The 6,344-nt window shown below is 33.8% G+C and overlaps 1 pseudogene; it reads right to left on the bottom strand.

The window, feature by feature from the left end:
* LOC107710642 (melanoma inhibitory activity protein 3-like) overlaps nucleotides 1–6,344 on the bottom strand; it is a 36,146-nt pseudogene that overhangs the window by 18,466 nt on the left and 11,336 nt on the right.

The raw sequence follows: 6,344 nt of genomic DNA, 5'->3' as shown, positions 1-6,344 counted from the left end.
AATGAAATTAATAAAAGATATATATATATATATATATATATATATATATCGGCGCTCGAGCAGCTGCAGCGAATTTTAACCAAAGTATGTTGCAGACATTTCATGAAGACCCTAAAGAATCATACTAACTCGTGGAAAATGGACATCCGATGTCCCCTTTAATATTTTAATTATTTGGAAATTATAAACTGCAATGAATCAAATTTATAAAAAAAAAAAAAAGTTAGCTTTTTTTTTTTTAAATCGCACTTATTTAAAAAGCATGAAATATTTAACAGCTGGATATAACTAAAAAGATAAATGCATACATTTTCAAGCTATTATTCATTTCCATGACTTTTCCAGGTCTGTTTTAAAACACTCTGATTTTGCTCTGACAGTAGGAATCCTCTATTTAATAATTCACTCAATGCAACTGCTTCTCTCTCCATGTTTGTTTGCGAGAAAAACAAGTGCTAGTAGGATAACCTGTTAGTGTTAGCAACAGTAACTAAGCATGAATGCATTATGCTAGTTAGGGAATTTTGATTAGTTTTTTCATTTGTTTTGCATAACCTTGACAGAAACAATACATGGAGATATATAAAGATTGATGACAAATTGATGCCAAACACCGCCAGAGATCAGCTCATGCAGCACAAGTTACCTTTGCACGCTCCTCATCATAGCTCTTCAGCGTTTTCTGGTATTTCTCAATTCTCTGGTGCATTTTGGCAATCTTTGGTTGAGAGAAAAACAAAAAGGTTATGAAAAATCTGAGAGATAATAATCACAGTGGCAAAAAAATAAAAACCAAATTATGCTAGTTAGGGAATTTTGATTAGTTTTTTCATTTGTTTTGCATAACCTTGACAGAAACAATACATGGAGATATATAAAGATTGATGACAAATTGATGCCAAACACCGCCAGAGATCAGCTCATGCAGCACAAGTTACCTTTGCACGCTCCTCATCATAGCTCTTCAGCGTTTTCTGGTATTTCTCAATTCTCTGGTGCATTTTGGCAATCTTTGGTTGAGAGAAAAACAAAAAGGTTATGAAAAATCTGAGAGATAATAATCACAAAATAAAAACCAAAGCTTACCTTCTCATTGAGATTTGAATTTTCTTCCTGTGTGTCCACTATTTTGTGGTTGAGCTGTGAAATGCTCCCAGACATCTGCTCCCACTGGCTCTGGAGCTTCTGGTGACGGTTCTAGTCAGCAAAAACAACAAACCATATTATACTAATGTGCATCGTGAGGGAACTGTGATCGTGATGGATGAATCCTGCTGCTGTGATTCACCTTCAGCCCTTTCATTTCTTGTTGGCTGGAACTCAGTGATTTCTCAGAGTTTTTCAGTCGTTCTTCACGCTCTTTTATCTGCAAGGAGACAAATGATCAGATTCATCAGCCTTTACTGAAACCAGTAAGACGGTCAAAGACGAGTCAGTGAAATGTACCACGTCATTCAGTTCTGAGATCTTGTGAGCAGCATCAGATTTGTCTTTGAGAAGCTGCTGGATCTTGTCTCTAAGCTGCTTTTCCGTTACTGCAAAAGAAAAGATGATGTAAAATAAATGTTAAAAGTAAAGAAAATATTTTAAGAGACTTTAAGAACACTTCAAATTACTACAAAAAAATGTAAATAATTTTACAAAAAAATACTCTACATATTTAAGATGAGAACAACACATTATTATGAATGAATTTTGTTATTAATATTGATAACTAATATTACAACATTCGATGAGGATATAAATATTTTTGGAAAGCTAAATCAAAATCTACTGAAAAAAAGTCTTAAAACTTAATATTTGAATTATTTGTAAAAGAAACTATAAACTACATTGAAACTAATTTGTAAAAAAAATATATATATATATATATATATATTCTCAGACAAATTAAAGAAAAAATATTTTAAAAGGCAGTATGGTTGTCATGATCTCACACCTTACACTATCACACGTAATATTATAATGTAAATTATATTTTGCAAATAACTCGCTTGTTTTTATATTATATGATGATGCAATAATGCCTATTTTTACATAATCCAGTGCATTCAATATTTAATAAATTATAAGTACTGCAGCATGTGATTATCTGATACACACAAACCAAAACATCAGCTTATTTTTAAATGAATAAATCTGACATCAGTGCAAAAAAAGATCTTTGAGATCAAATGTATATTTAGCTGATATCTCAATCATATTGAGGCTGACTTACACTGATAGGCTCTGCCTTTGATCTAGAGGAGAAGAGAAGAGTTGAATGGCACTGATTAGACTGAAGCAATCTCAAAAGAATGAAAACATTCATCACAAGGTGATTCTTACAGCGAGAACCGTCCTCCAGAAGAACATCAGAACTGTAAATGTACCGACAACCGCCGTAACCACCACCGGCTCCCAGGGGACGCCGTGCAAAGTGGGTCCCGGTCGCCATTCCTCTGGAAGATCAGTGATCAGCTGATCGACACAAAAACACATGAAGTATCATCAGTTTTATGATAACTACTACAAAAAACCTCCTCATTTGACTACTTGGTTTCTACTGAAGCACATTTTCACCAAGGGATATAAAAGTAAAAAAGGTCATTGCAACTTTTTATTTCACAATCTGACTTATATTCTAGCAATTCTGAGTTCACAATTATTCTGATTTCACAATAAAAATTTTTTTTTTAAAAATCAGAATTGATAGATATAAACTCAAAAAAAATTGTGAGAAACTAAATTCTGAGGAAATAAAAGAATTGCAAGATATAAACTCAGAATTCTAACTTTTTCCCTCAATTTAGTTATTTTGTTTCCACCATGGAATACACATTTTAAAACGTTATTGCACCTTTCTCACAACTCTCACTTTTATTTTCACAATTCTGAGTTATATCTCACTATTTTGACTTTTTTTTTACACAATTCTGAGGAAAAAGACTCTGAATTACGAGGTAGAAGCTTAGAATTCAGACTTTTTCTCACAAATTCCGAGTTTATATTTCGAAATTCTGATTTTTCCCCCTCAGAATTCTGAGTTTACATTCCACAATTCTATTATTTTGTTCAAATTTTTCAAATTTTGTTTCAAATTTTAAAACGTCATTGCAACCTTTTTCTCTCACAACTCTCACTTTTATTTTTGCAATTCTGAAAAAGACTGAATTACGAGATATAGCCTAAGCTTAGAATTCAGACTTTTTCTCACTAATTCAGAGTTTTTTTTTTTTGTTTGTTTCCAACACGGATTAAAAAAAAGGTAATTGTTACTTTATATCTCTTTATATTTTACAAATCTGACTTTATATCTCACAATTCTGAGAAAAAAAAAGTCAGAACTTTAAGATAAAAAGTCACAATTACTTTTTTACTTCTTTATCCTGTTTTGGAAACAAGCTTTAAATGCTTTCACTGTCTGACAGGTTTAGTTAGAAGCCCCAGATGTCAAATCTGTGACAGTTTCAGATCCATTTCTGCACTTTTTTAGAATTATACTGCCAAATCTAAAGCAGACAAGTCTTTTTAAGCACTGACCCTTATCACCACCAGCCACATGCAACAGAAACACAACACTAGGGGTTTACTGGACCTTCACCTCTGATGAAACCCAGTCACCTAATGCCTAGAATAAGCACTTACAACTCAGTTGTATTTATACGATCCTTAATGGACTTAACTCACTGGGATTGCAGAATTATTCAATGAGAGCTCAAAATACAGCCATTGTGTCATTATTACACAACTACTGCATGAATATTATACCGATCTGCTGACTGAATGATGGATGGCAAGCAGTTTAAGTCGTTATAAATCATGCAGTTCGCTCCTGAAGCCAGTGATCGAGTCTAGAGAGTGGAAACACTTACTTCCTGAAGTCTGGACAGGATGAAGACGAAAAAGGCTGTGTTTTCTATCTCAGCGGGTGGAGAGGTAAGACTCGGCTGTGAATCCATTCTCTTGAAGCGTTTGAACTTATTTACCAGAGTAACCGAGCGCTCAGAGACGGAGTTTGAAGCCGATAAACACGGTATAAATGGCGGGCCGCCGGTTCATATCGGGAACCCGGTGTTTTCTGATATAAAACCGCTCTGACTGACTATATCTAACTATATTTAAGCTGTATACAGGAGGATAGCAAGTATATACGATTAGCATGTTTTGAAATCGCGACTGGTGTAACAACAGCGCTGATCTCTTTCAACACGTCAACATTTCAAAGAGTCTCTCACGAAGAGAAGCATTTCCACTCTGGTCATGTGATGCTGACGGCGGCCTCTGATTGGTCAACAACGGGTGAGCGCAGGAGGAGATCCCATTTAGCTGTGATGCTAGCGGTTTTGAAAGATCATCAACTTGAATAAACGACGCCTCAGTGAATCTGTCGTATATAAGGCGGCGATATTTAATTTAAATGATTTGGAATTTAATCTAGGTAAGGTTTGATACACATTTGTCTCGAAAAGAGTTTAATTAACAGCTTTAGCATGAAGCCCTATTGGATTTCATTCACGCACATCGACACCATCAGCTGTCACATGACTTGAAGCAGAAGTGACAAAATCATTACTGTCGATCTTATAAAACACTAAATAAATATATAGAGGACAAACACGTCTACTTAAGGAACATACATTCCCTTATGAAAATATTTCGACAGGAAAAACCCTGTAAATTCAGTCAGTGTATTTGCTTTATATATATATATATATACACACACACACACACACACACACATTTTGCTATTTTTTGGAAACTTGAAATGTAACACTGCTGTTCAAAAGTTTGGGATCAGTAAGATTTTTAATGTGCTTTAAAGAAGTCTCTTCTGTTCATCATGGCTGCATTTATTTGACCAAAAATACAGAAAAAAACTGTAATATTGTAAAATATTATTAAAATTTTAAATACTGTTTTTCTATTTTAATATACTTTAAAATATAATTTATTCCTGTGATGCAAAGCTGATTTCCAGCATCATTACTCCAGTCTTAAGCGTCACATGATTCTTCAGAAATCATTCTAATATGCTGATTTATTATCAATGTTGGAAACAGTTTTGCTGCTTCATATTTTTTTTGGAACCTCTGATACTTTCTTCAGGATTCTTTGATGAATAAAGTTAAAAAGAACAGCATTTATTCAAAATAGAAATCCTTTCTAACAATATATGTCTTTATTAGCACTTTTGATCAATTTAACACATCATCGCTGAATAAAAGCATTAATTTCTTTAAAAAAAAATTACTGACCCCAAACTAATGGTAGTGTATATTGTTAGAAAAGATTTCTATTTTTCTATTTTCAGCCTGCGCCATCTAGAGTTTCATGACGGAACTTGGGATATATAATAAAATGTATAATTAAGTGTAACCCAGACATTCATGACGGCTTCATCACATTCATCATTCACTGTAGGCAGAGTAATAGGTCTCTGCTATATTAAATGAGATATATACGGTATCTGAATTTTTAATTTAGAGGCAGCTTAAAATCAAGGAACAGCAGTTCGAGCCAAAACACCAGCAACACCAGACAACAAACACAACCACAGATGACTCCAGAAACCATTACAGAAACCTTTCTCAAATTAGTTTGCTTCTCTGAAACCCAGAACCAAGTGAACTCCAACAGAAAATAATCCTGCTATTAACATCACACCAATTACTCATGCAACGGGAGTTCAGCGTGTCAGCGGCTAACAAGACTTATAATGAACACATAACCACATCCCAAACATGCTTGCTCATATGAACATTTCTTTAAAGTCAGTTAAATTTCTCTAAAAAGAGTTTGACAATCTGGAAAAGATAATTTTTTTATCAGTTCTAAACTCACTTTTTTTTAACTGCATTGACTGTCTGTTATATATGGACGCCCGTTTCCGCCACTGAATAAAAAAAAAAAAAGGTAATTGCGACCTTTTATCTCACAATTCTGAGATATAAACTCACAATTGCAAAAAAAAAAAGTCAGAATTGCGAGATATAAACTCGCAATTGCGAAAGAAAAAAGTCAGAATTGCGAGAAAAAAAAGTCAGAATTGCGAGATATAAACTCGCAATTGCGAGAAAAAAAAAGTCAGAATTGCGAGATATAAACTCGCAATTGCAAGAGAAAAAAGTCAGAATTGCGAGTTTATATCTCGCAATTCTGACTTTTTTTCTCAGAATTGCGTGATATAAACTCGCAATTGCAAGAGAAAAAAGTCAGAATTGCGAGAAAAAAAAGCCCGAATTGCGAGATATAAACTCGCAATTGCGAGAAAAAAAAGTCCGAACTGAGATATATAAACTCGCAATTGCGAGAAAAAAAAAGTCCGAATTGCAAGATATAAACTCGCAATTGCGAGAAAAAAA

The sequence above is a fragment of the Sinocyclocheilus rhinocerous genome, unplaced genomic scaffold, assembly GCF_001515625.1.
Source record: "Sinocyclocheilus rhinocerous isolate Xijiao unplaced genomic scaffold, SAMN03320098_v1.1 scaffold4856, whole genome shotgun sequence".
Classification (NCBI taxonomy): domain Eukaryota; kingdom Metazoa; phylum Chordata; class Actinopteri; order Cypriniformes; family Cyprinidae; genus Sinocyclocheilus; species Sinocyclocheilus rhinocerous.
This window is presented reverse-complemented; position numbering and strand designations above follow the sequence as displayed.